The following is a 12931-nucleotide window of genomic DNA, read 5'->3' on the forward strand; positions in this document are numbered from 1 at the left end:
CATTTAAAGCTCAGTCAAAGATAAAACAGTTTTTCTGTTATGGTCCCAAAATAAACAATCGGTTGTTTCCTCGAATCAATCGGTTGTTTTGATTTTAACAGCTCAACCATTTGAAAAACAGTTTTCAATTTTTTTCTCAAAACATCTAAGTATAAACAATCGGTTGTTTCGACAAAACAATCGGTTGTTTTAACTTAGTTTGAAAAACATTTTTCTTTCACAAAGATTGAGAATGCCTATGCTTTAGATTTAATCAAGGGGTGGATTACAACACTCAAACTACCCCAAAACTAAACTAAAACAGCACAGCAACAGCAAGCTCAGCCAAGGCTTGAACATCCTTCAAAGGGTTTGGATTCTTCAAAGCTTGAACATCACTTGGTTCAACAATCTCCCCCTATTTGATGAAGACAAATCCCTGATGCTTGTGTTTGATCTGATTGAATCTAAAGCAGTACCTGCAAAAATAGCATTTATACTATCCAATGTTTCTTACCGCAGCAGGTTAGATTTTTATACATTCAAAGCATAAAACCTGATAAACAATCGGTTGTTTACACGAAACAATTGGTTGTTTTTATCAGCAGCAGCAGAAAACACTTTTATATCAAAGATTTTAACAGATTATACAGTATCAGATAAAGATATACAAGAACCAATTAATTCTCCCCCTATTTGTCTTCAGAAATAGACTATAACATGTATCAAAACAGTTTTCAATCTTTTCTCAAAACATCTAAGTATAAACAATCGGTTGTTTTGACAAAATAATCGGTTGTTTTAACTTAGTTTGAAAAACATTTTTCTTTCACAAAGATTGAGAATGCCTATGCTTTAGATTTAATCAAGGGGTGGATTACAACACTCAAACTACCCCATAACTAAACTAAAACAGCATAGCAACAGCAAGCTCAACCCCTTTTCTACTCTTTCTGATTTCTTTTACGGTGATAGAATTACAGTGCCCCATTTGCTCCAAAGTGCAAGTTCCTTTGTCTTCTACACAGTGACTGAAGCCACCACACATTCTACCATCTCCCACAAGGCGTTTCTTCATCTCAATTTTGTATTAACCGCGTTATCGCAAACCTTTTGATTTTGATTATTTTCTAAGTTAAAATATAATGTTAATACTATTTTTTTATATGGATTGGAACATTTTTTAGATGTTTAATTTTTATCTATTTGTATTTTTTATTAATAAAAAAAAATCTTGAACGTTTTCTTGTTACCAATGACCAACACCTCTTCCTCTCAACTAAAAAAAATGTTACTCTTTAACCTCACTTGTTGTTAATGGAAAAAACTTATCCCATTCTTGGATAGGAAGAAGAGACCAAAATGCTATGGCAAAATCAGCTACTCATTCCTTATTCTACTCTTAAAAGCCTTTGCTTTTGTTGTCCCACTTAGAATCAATCTTCCTATACATTCTTTACAAGAGACTTATTTCCTTTTAACTATGAGAAGTTAGCTTTAATTATAGTCCACAAATTAGGATAGATATTTTTGGATACATGAATCCTGTCAAGACTCAATTTTGTTCCCGGATAATTAAAAAATAAAGTATAATTTATTTAAGAAAAAATACTAAAATTTAAAAGATAATAAAATATATTAAAAAAAGTAAACTGAAGAATAGGAAAAATATCCTTCCACAGTAAAAATATGTTTTTTTTATTTATTTTGAAAAAAACTCCAAATATTGAATAAGATTTTATAATTTATTTTTTCTTTAGTGTATTTAAAAGTAAAAAGTAAAATATAAAATAATATCCATAATTTAAAATAGATATATTTATTTTCAGAAAAGAAGATTTATTAGTAAAAATATATACAAAAAAATATGTAACCATCTATTTTCTTTCTTTTTTCTTAATGTTTTTTTAACTTTGTTCTTACATATGCGGATCAGGACACAAGTGCGTGAGAGGGGGAAGACTCTCAGAAAAGGGTACGTAGAAAGGAAAACACATAAAGAGAAAGAAAAAAAACAAAGAGGAAGAAGAGAAAAATTAAAGAGAAGAATATCTCAAGATATATATAAGCTTTCTTTTTCATCTTTTTGTCATTGGATAGGATGTTGTATGTTGTTTTATAATGATATTCCTGTACCTGAGTGGAGAGATGGGGCCCAGGCACGGTCGGTTGACGTGGTGCAATTGCTGACGTGTTGACCTTCTTCTCCTCTGGTCGACTGTCCTTTCTTGCTGTCTCCTTTGGTCGGTCGTCCCTTCGTGCTATCAACTTCGGTCGGGCGGGGGAGGGTACCTGCGAAGGCAATCCGACGCTCAAGTAAGTATGAGATTCTAAGCGCAGTTTCGTAAGTGAATGAAAACGTACCTTTCTCTGGCTTGAGCACAGTATTTATAGGATTGCCTAATGGGCTTTCTATCCCTTGGGCTCAGGGTGGTTATGGATATGTCTTGTCAGTCGTGCTCCGGAATACCCGGGGAACATATCTTCTCTAAACGCATATTCCTTATTCTTCGGAGGTGTATCTTAACCACCTTAGCTTGTCACATAAATGCCCTTACATTTATTGTGTATACGGCCGGTCGGCCACGTGCGTTCGTTTCCATTTAGTGTATAAGGCCGGTCGGCCACGTGCGTTCGTCCGGTGCCTACCAGTACACTTGCCCCCCAGGCTCGAGGTGAATAAAAGCCGAAGAGTCGTAATAATTGTTGTGCCTTTCGAGTTGTCAGACATTAAACTTAACGGAATGGCGGGACGTTCGCATTAGCGAAGAATATTTTCGGTTAGGCATTGGACAAGCGGCCTGCCTGCATGGAGCACCCCTGGAGGACGACCAGTACGACAGAGAAAATAATAGTTGATGGAAAGCTGGTGCCGATCAACCCCGATGATAATTTAAATGAGGAGGCCGAGGGGGAGACCCCTGGCCCACAGCCTGACGCCTCTTTTGAAGAGTTAATGAACAATGTGGCATAGAAAATTGCTGGATCCGACATGTGGGCAATGCACACTTGCATAAATAATTCTGATTACATTAAAGTAATAAGATAATTCTGATGCCGGACGAGGCATAAATAATTCTGATTACATTAGTAATAAGATAATTCTGATGCCGAACGAGGCATAAATAAGTGAATAATTCTAATGCCGAACGAGGCATAAATAAGTGAATAATTCTGATGCCGAACGTGGCATAAAAAAGTCTGATTACGTTAAGGTAATAATTCAGATGCCGAACGAGGCATAAGATTGAGTAAATAATTCGGATGCCGAACGTGGCATAATAATTCTGATTACGTTAAGGTAATAATTCAGATGTCGAACGAGACATAAGATTGAGTAAATAATTCTGATGCCGAACGTGGCATAAATAATTATGATTACGTTGAGGTAATAATATAATTCTGATGACGAACGAGGCATAAATAAGTGACTAATTCCGATGCCGAACGAGGCATAAATAAATGAATAATTCTGATGCCGAACGTGGCATAAAAAAGTCTGATTACGTTAAGGTAATAATTCAGATGCCGAACGAGGCATAAGATTGAGTAAATAATTCGGATGCCGAACGTGGCATAATAATTCTGATTACGTTAAGGTAATAATTCAGATGTCGAATGAGGCATAAGATTGAGTAAATAATTCTGATGCCTAACGTGGCATAAATAATTATGATTACGTTGAGGTAATAATATAATTCTGATGCCGAACAAGGCATAAATAAGTGAATAATTCTGATGCCGAACGAGGCATAAATAAATGAATAATTCTGATGCCGAACGTGGCATAAAAAAGTCTGATTACGTTAAGGTAATAATTCAGATGCCGAACGAGGCATAAGATTGAGTAAATAATTCGGATGCCGAACGTGGCATAATAATTCTGATTACGTTAAGGTAATAATTCAGATGTCGAATGAGGCATAAGATTGAGTAAATAATTCGGATGCCGAACGTGGCATAATAATTATGATTACGTTGAGGTAATAATATAATTCTGATGCCGAACGAGGCATAAATAAGTGAATAATTCTGATGCCGAACGAGGCATAAATAAGTGAATAATTCTGATGCCGAACGTGGCATAAAAAAGTCTGATTACGTTAAGGTAATAATTCAGATGCCGAACGAGGCATAAGATTGAGTAAATAATTCGGATGCCGAACGTGGCATAATAATTATGATTACGTTGAGGTAATAATATAATTCTGATGCCGAACGAGGCATAAATAAGTGAATAATTCTGATGCCGAACGTGGCATAAAAAAGTCTGATTACGTTAAGGTAATAATTCAGATGCCGAACGAGGCATAAGATTGAGTAAATAATTCGGATGCCGAACGTGGCATAATAATTCTGATTACGTTAAGGTAATAATTCAGATGTCGAACGAGGCATAAGATTGAGTAAAGGACTAGGAGATTTGGATTTTAATTTAGTGCCTCGTTAAAACCTTCCCGGTCGTAAACCCTCCTTAGGGAAAAACCGACTGAGCGAGGAAAGAGTTCAACTGTAATAAAATTTGAGATGTGTGGCATTCCACGTTCTCGGTATTTCCTTCCCAGATAAATATTCTAAATAATAGGCTCCACCGGCTGCCGTATCAGCTATGCGGAAAGGTCCTTCCCAATTGTTGGAGAACTTGCCTCCTTCCTTCCGTGCGCTGCTCCGCATTCGCCATACTAAGTCGCCTTTGTGGAACAATCTTGGTTTAACTTTGGAGTTGTATCGTCTGGCCGCCCGAATTTTGCATGCTTCTTCTCTAATTCTACACTTGTCCCGGAGTTCGTTGATGAGATCGAGACCGACCGAGAGGCTTTCCTTGTTTAGATCAAGATCAAGGGTTTGCCGGCGGAGAGAGGGTTCGCCAATTTCGACGGGGATCATAGCTTCGGTGCCATACGTTAGGCTGTACGGCGTTTCTTGTGTAGTCGTCTGAGGAGTACAGCGATATGCCCATAATACTTCTAAGAGTTCTTCAGTCCAGTTGCCCTTTGCTGGGCCGAGACGTTTCTTCAGTTCGTTCAAAATAACTTTGTTTCCAGCTTCTGCCTGTCCGTTTGTTTGCGGATGTTCGACTGAACTAGCGATGTGTTTGATGTGGAGCTTCTCGTAAAATTCAGCTAACGTTCGGTCGGTGAATTGCCGACCGTTATCGGTGATGATGATTTGTGGAAGCCCGAAGCGGCAAACGATATTTTTCCATACGAAATTTTGAACATTGCGGGCGGTGATTGCAGTCAGGGGCTCGGCTTCGATCCACTTGGTGAAGTAATCAATTCCGACTAGTAAGAATTTACACTGGCCTTTACCGGGGGCGAAAGGACCAATGATGTCCATACCCCATTGGACGAACGGCCAAGGTGATAACATAAAATGGAGTTCCTCAGGCTTTTGATGGGACAAAGTGCCAAACTCTTGGCATTTAAGACATTTTTGTACGAAATTGGTGCAGTCACCTTGGACGGTCGGCCAGTAGTATCCAGCCCAGAATACTTTGGCAGCCATTGTCCGTGCGCCGGAGTGAGTTCCGCAAATTCCTTCGTGCAACTCTTGGATGACATAGGAAGCTTGGTCTGGTGTCAAACATTTAAGGAGTGGTTGGGTATAACCTCGGCGATAAAGGTCGTCGCCGATTAAGACAAAACGGGCGGCCTGCAGCTTCATGGTTTTTTCGCCGAGAGGACTACATGTGCCGTCGAGTAAATATTGCTTGATTGGGGTAATCCAAGTAGATTCCGTGTCGGTCGTCAGGCATTCCTGTAGGTCGATGCTTGGGCGTGCAAGCGTAACATGGATGACCGACCGATGCATTCCTTTACACTTCGTGGTTGCTAACCGGGACAAGGCGTCCGCGCGGGTATTGTGATCGCGTCGAACGTGCTGCATAGAAATTTCAGAAAAGGTGCTCATCGACTGTTTGACTAAGTGATAGTATCGCTGTAAAAAGCTTTCTCGGACTTCATATTCGTCGTTAAGCTGACCGATGACAAGCCGGGAATCACTTTTGCAAATTAACTTAGGGATTTCTAATTCTTGAGCGAGACGTAGACCGGCTAATATGGCTTCATATTCGGCCTGGTTGTTTGAAGCTTTGAAGTCGAATTTGAGGGCTTGCTCGATGACAATCTCGCCGGGGCTTTCCAAAACAACTCCAGCGCCGCACGACCTCTCGTTCGAGGAGCCATCAACATATAAGATCCATGATGAATGTTCGGTCTCGGCTGAAGAAGTAGTGAGTTCAGCTGCGAAGTCGGCGAGAGCTTGCGACTTGATCGCTCCGCGTGGTTGGTACTGAATATGGAATTCGGATAGTTCGATCGTCCAACCGATCATTCGTCCGGCTAAATCTGGTTTAGTGAGGATCTTTACAATAGGGTAATTTGTCCGAACAATAATCCGATGATTCTGAAAATACATACGCATTCGTCGGGCGGTAATGATGAGGGCCATGGCTACCTTTTCGATCGTCTGGTATCGGATTTCGGCGCCATGAAGGGCGCGGCTGACGAAGTAAACCGGCCGTTCTTCAAAATTAATTTCTTGCACTAAGACTGAGCTGACGGCTTCGTGTGAAACGGCGAGGTAGACTATGATGGGTTCTCGTGCGTCCGGTTTCTGGATGACCGGCGGGGTTGATAAAAAAGTTTTCAAATCGAGGAAAATTTCCTCACATTCGGTCGACCACTCGAAGCGGAATGCTTTTTTCAGTAGTCGGACGATTGGCCTCGTTCGTTCGGCGAGTTTAGGAACAAATCTGGATAGTGCGGTGAGTCGGCCGATAAGTCTCTGAATTTCCTGAATGGAGTTGGGACTTCGCATTTCGGAGATAGCTTTGCACTTCTCGGGGTTAGCTTCTATGCCTCTATGAGTTAGCATAAAACCTAAGAACTTCCCCCCTTCGACGCCGAACGCACACTTGTCCGGATTGAGTCGCATCTGGTGTTGGCGGAGGGCCTGAAAAACTTCTTTTAGGTCGGCAATATGTTGTTTGCATGAGTCGGACTTGACGACGATGTCATCGACATAGACTTCAACATTCCTACCAATCATGTCGTGGAATACGTGGTCCATTAGTCTTTGATAAGTGGCTCCGGCATTTTTGAGTCCGAAGGGCATTACTTCATAGTAGAAATTGCCGGAATCAGTCATGAAGGCCGTCTTCTTCCGGTCGGCCGGGTGCATTTGGATTTGATTATAGCCAGAGTAGGCATCAAGGAAGCTGAGGATGTGATGCCCGGCTGCACCGTCGACGAGACGATCAATGGTAGGCAGAGGATACGAGTCTTTTGGGCAAGCTTTATTGAGGTCTGTGTAGTCAACACACATACGCCATTTTCCGTTCGCTTTCTTCACCATAACCACGTTGGCTAGCCATGTGGTGTAATGGGCCTGCCGAATGAATCCAGCCTGTAACAATTTGTCTGCTTCCTCACGTGCGGCTTGACGTCGTTCCTCGCCTATATGTCTTTTCTTTTGAGCTATTGGTTTAGCTTCTCTATACAGTGATAATCGGTGAGTGATAACCTGTGGGTCTACGCCAGGCATATCAGCGGCTGTCCAGGCGAAAAGATCGGAATTTTTAACAAGTGTCGTCCCGACGGCCATTCGGTCGTCCGGTTTCAGCGAAGTACCGATGTGCGTAGTGTGGCGATCATCGCGAAGCGGGAATGGATGCAAGTCTTCTCCTGCTTCCATACGGGGATCGTCCATGCGAGGGTCGAGGTCAACAAGGGCTATCATTTGACGACGGGACATGTGTCGTCCGGAACGCCGTGTGGGGGAACGTCCTCGTTTTTGCGGGACTCGGTCGTCCGTATTGGTTGTATAGAGTCGTCGAGTTGGCTCACTTTTCAAACTTGCTACATAGCATTCCCTAGCGGTTTTTTGATCGACATGGATGGTTGCAATGTCGTGGTTAGCCGAGGGGAATTTCATGGCTAAGTGTGGAGTGGACACAATGGCTTTTAATCTGTTAATGGACGGACGACCGAGCAGGATGTTGTAGGAAGTTTGTGCGTTAACCAGGAGGTATCGTACGTTTATTGTTTTATGGAGGCCGTCTTCCTCACCAAAGGTTGTGTACAAGTCTATGTACCCCTTAGTATCGACCCGTTCACCTGAGAACCCTACAATTTGTTCGTTATAGGGCTGAATATGTGCTTCTAGGATGCGCATTTTCTTGAAAATGTCCCAATACAATATGTCGACCGAGCTACCCTGATCTACCAAAGTCTTGGCAATTGCGAACTTGTCAATTTCTACAGTGATGACCATGGGGTCGTCCTGGGCTGGATCTATGGCTGTAAAGTCTTCGTCAGTGAAAGTAATCGGAGGTATATGTGGACGCTTCCTCGTGGTAGCATGAGCGGACTGGATGTCACGAAGATGTTTCTTTCGGGCGGAATTTGAGCACCCGCCACCGGCAAATCCTCCAGCTATATAATTTGTTTCGTGGTTCGGTTCGCCCAAGTTAACGGGTCCAGCAATCATGTTGATGACTTCGCGGACTCGTTGGCGAGGTCGGGCGTTTCGGTCGGGACTTGTGCTACGGGGGCGTGTACGCCGAACGGGGCTTTCGCTGCGTTTTCGCGAAGTCTGGCTACGGTCAGTGTGGCGTTTGTAATCGTTACGGTACGACCGGTCGACACCACGGGAAGGACGGTCAGTATTCCGTGGTGGGGATCTTGAACTCCTTGTTCTCTTGACGAACTGCCGTAAATGGCCAGCTTGGATGAGTTCTTCAATTTTATCCTTCAAAGCTTGACATCCTTCGGTCGTGTGACCGAAATTCTGATGGTATTGACAACGCTTAGCAGTATCTGCATTCGGTGGTGTTTGATACTGCTTCAATGTCGGGATTAGGTCCGTTTGTAGTGCTTCATCTAGGGCTCGTCCCCTCGGCACAGTTAAAGGGGTGTAACTGTTAAACCTGGGGATTCGGCCTCCCCTATTCCGGTCGGACCTCAGAGAGGTTCGGACGGTTCGTTCGGTTTCGACTTCTCTTTCTTTACTTTGGGTTTGGTCTTTAAGGGCTCCGAATCCGACAGCTTTGAACCGTTGATGGTAATCAATGTGTTCTTCGATTTGCATGAATTTGGTTGCTCGAGTTCGAAGGTCCTCCATGTCTTGAGGTGGTTTCTTGATGAGACTTTCAGTGAAACGGCTCGGTCGGATGGCCGAGACCAAATGGTGCAATGCAACCTCTTGTTTGAGCCCTCGGATGTTCATGCATGCTTTGTTGAACCTATCTAGAAAGGTTCTAAGAGATTCACCTTTTTCTTGTTGTACCGCTAGGAGAGACATGGAGGACATGTGATGCGGTCGGCTAGTGGCATATTGAGTGGAGAATTTTGCGGCTAGGGTGTCAAAATCGTTAATGGAGTTTGGAGGCAGCTCTGTGAACCAGGTAAGAGGTTCTCCCTGGAGCGACGTGGGAAATACTTTACACCACACATTGTTATCTGTGGTATACAAAGTCATTTGCGTCTTGTAGACATTTAAGTGTTCGTCCGGGTCGGTCGAGCCGTCATAGAGTTTAATGACGAGGCCTCTCCATTTGTCAGGAAGTGGAGTGGTGATAATTTCGTCTGTAAAAGGATGACCCCTTTTCCTTGACTTTCTTTCGACTGTTTCAGCTCTGGAAGCAGGATTGGTATTGGCAGGTGTAGGTATGCGAGAGGCGGTTCGGTCGGCCATATGGGATTGGCCTTCTCGTTCGGGATTATCGACCTGTTGTTGGAGTCGTGCATTCTGCTCTCTTAATAAGGCGATTTCTTCTTCTTGGCGGCGTCTATCTTCTTCTTGGAGGCGTCTATCTTCTTCATGTTGACGATGGTCTTCCATCCCCTTTTGTCGCAGTTCCTCCATCTGAGCTTGGAGGATTTGAATCATAGTCATCTGTTCTGCCATAGCGTCGTTGTTGTTTCTTGTCGCAACCATTATAGCTTCAAAAATTGAAGATTTGCCTTGGCCCCACGGTGGGCGCCAATTGTACCTGAGTGGAGAGATGGGGCCCAGGCACGGTCGGTTGACGTGGTGCAATTGCTGACGTGTTGACCTTCTTCTCCTCTGGTCGACTGTCCTTTCTTGCTGTCTCCTTTGGTCGGTCGTCCCTTCGTGCTATCAACTTCGGTCGGGCGGGGGAGGGTACCTGCGAAGGCAATCCGACGCTCAAGTAAGTATGAGATTCTAAGCGCAGTTTCGTAAGTGAATGAAAACGTACCTTTCTCTGGCTTGAGCACAGTATTTATAGGATTGCCTAATGGGCTTTCTATCCCTTGGGCTCAGGGTGGTTATGGATATGTCTTGTCAGTCGTGCTCCGGAATACCCGGGGAACATATCTTCTCTAAACGCATATTCCTTATTCTTCGGAGGTGTATCTTAACCACCTTAGCTTGTCACATAAATGCCCTTACATTTATTGTGTATACGGCCGGTCGGCCACGTGCGTTCGTTTCCATTTAGTGTATAAGGCCGGTCGGCCAAGTGCGTTCGTCCGGTGCCTACCAGTACAATTCCCAATTACAACGTGCTCTAATTGGGTTTCTTTTTTATGATATTATATATTTTATGTATTCAGTTTATTTCAAATTTAAATTTATTGAGAGATAATATCGTGTTATCAATCATCAAATTTAATTGAGTTATTCTGTACATAAAAAACGTCTCAATAAGTGATTTAAGACTATTGAATAAAAAAAATTAGATTTATTTTAAAAAAATAATTTATTTTCAAAATAATATCTAGAATTAAAATTGTAGACATGAACCGAAAAAGCTTGTTAGAAAAACAGATTTAAATTAATGAAAACAACTCTTGATGCACTTTTCCTTTCTCATAATGAAATGTGCACTTTAGGTTCCGACAAGTTGCAGCAAGTTGCAGGCGAGTGGGGTAAGAAGTAGTTTTGTGAGTATTGTGTTTGGATTTTAGGGTTCTTAAGCAAAGACATGCAATGCAACCCTAAAGATGGTGGGAGAGCTGTGAAAATGTTAGAAAATTTCAGTCCAAAACATCCAAATCCCCGCAGACATTAGTATTAATCACGTTTGTCCCTGTTCCTGCTTCTATATTCACCGAATCTTATCTATTTTGAAAACGATATTATTCTATAAAACACCACTTTTCACCTTCATATCACAACCAAAATTCACTTTTAGCATATCGCATCTACTAAAACACCAATATCCTAAGAATATAGATATTTTACAACTCCAAAAAGTGTCTATGAAAAATTATATATACGTTTTTACAACATAAACGTATCAAGAAGAGCCATATTCAGATATTTACTAAAAGGCACTTTTTATTAGAGATAACATGGTTTGGCTTTTGTGATAGGAAGATTCAATCCTTAATTATCAATATTTATTAAGAAAAATATTTAAAAGAATAAGTTAATCTTATTTATCTCTTTCACATCAAAATTTTAGGGTCGATATAGATTGAACAAACTTTTGTTAAATCATTTTGATAAATAAATGAAAAATCAATTTATAAGATTAGGTTTGTATTTATTTATGTTATAATATGTTCTTATTTGAGATCTTAAAAAAAAAATTTACAAAACTAAATTTTTAATACAAACATGAATTATATATATAATTCATATTTAAGAGAAAAATGTTCTATAAAAATGTTCTTAATGCACTCAAGGCTAGCTCATACTACTAAAAGCTGCAATTTGTGTTCTAGTTTGCCTATTAACTTAATCCTATTTTTTTTCTTTCCCTACATTTGTAATTAATCTAATTGAAAATTTTAATTGATTTGGACGAAGTTAGCCAAATACAAGTAATATATATACTGATTAAAAAAAAAACATCACTACAAAATCACTCTAGATTATACTTCGAAATCCCTCTAAATTAATTCACAATATAATCCTGATTCAAGAGAGTGAAAAACGTAAATAAAAACGGGCAAAAAGAAATATGTGTTCTGAACAAAACAGTAAAAAACTCCATGTTTATGATTAAAATGAATTTTGAAGTCTCTCTTAACTTGAGTTCTCAATTAATTATTATAGCATGATATTGTTATTAATAAGTAACTCGTTTATATCTTAATTATTAGATTATTTGTATCACACTAATATATTTTTCTAAATATGTAAAAGAAAAACTATTATACATCTTAAAAAAATTACGAATTAAAAACTGAAAAATTATTTAAACCAAATCATAATTTTTTGGTTCATAAATAAATTTTCTGTTTGGTTCAAATGTGTTTTTATTTTTAAACTAAATCAAATAAAGTTATATATAAATTTTAAATTTGATTCAACTGCATATTAAAAAAAACTAAATCAAATTATACAGCAAATACCTCTCATTATCACAGTTTAAAATTAATTAATGCCATGCATGTCGTAATAAGTACAATCGTATAGCAAAGTTTGAAATTTATAGAAGATTATAAATCTTTTAGGGACACAAAATAGTAAAAAGGGTGGTGATAAGGGACAATATAATTTATATACAATTTCTAGACATGAATAGTTGATAGAAGAATTTTCTTATTCTTTTTCTACGAAATAGATGAATTAAGATATTTTTTTATCAACAAGAAACAATAAATAAATATGAATCATTTAAGGAGTGACTTATCATTCACACAGAAAATAAGAAGAAAAATATAGGACCTCACTCCCCTGTCTATCCCAAACTCCCAACAAAAACTACCAACAAATCATTATCCCAAAAAACAATAAAAAAAGTCCACCTTTAACACCAACCAAAATATATCGTCATGTCAAACTCCAAAATACATACAAATATAATCAGTTCACCGAACATTAACATCCAAAAGTAAACGACATTTTTTTAACCCCTTTACATAAAACATAACACCTTAACATACTACGAACACAACAACTACATAAAACGTACATAACCTTTACACGACACAATTATTCCACCAAAGAGTCACATTATTCAAATGTAAGA

Source organism: Phaseolus vulgaris, chromosome 7 (assembly GCF_051622355.1).
Source record: "Phaseolus vulgaris cultivar YP4 chromosome 7, ASM5162235v1, whole genome shotgun sequence".
Lineage (NCBI taxonomy): Eukaryota > Viridiplantae > Streptophyta > Magnoliopsida > Fabales > Fabaceae > Phaseolus > Phaseolus vulgaris.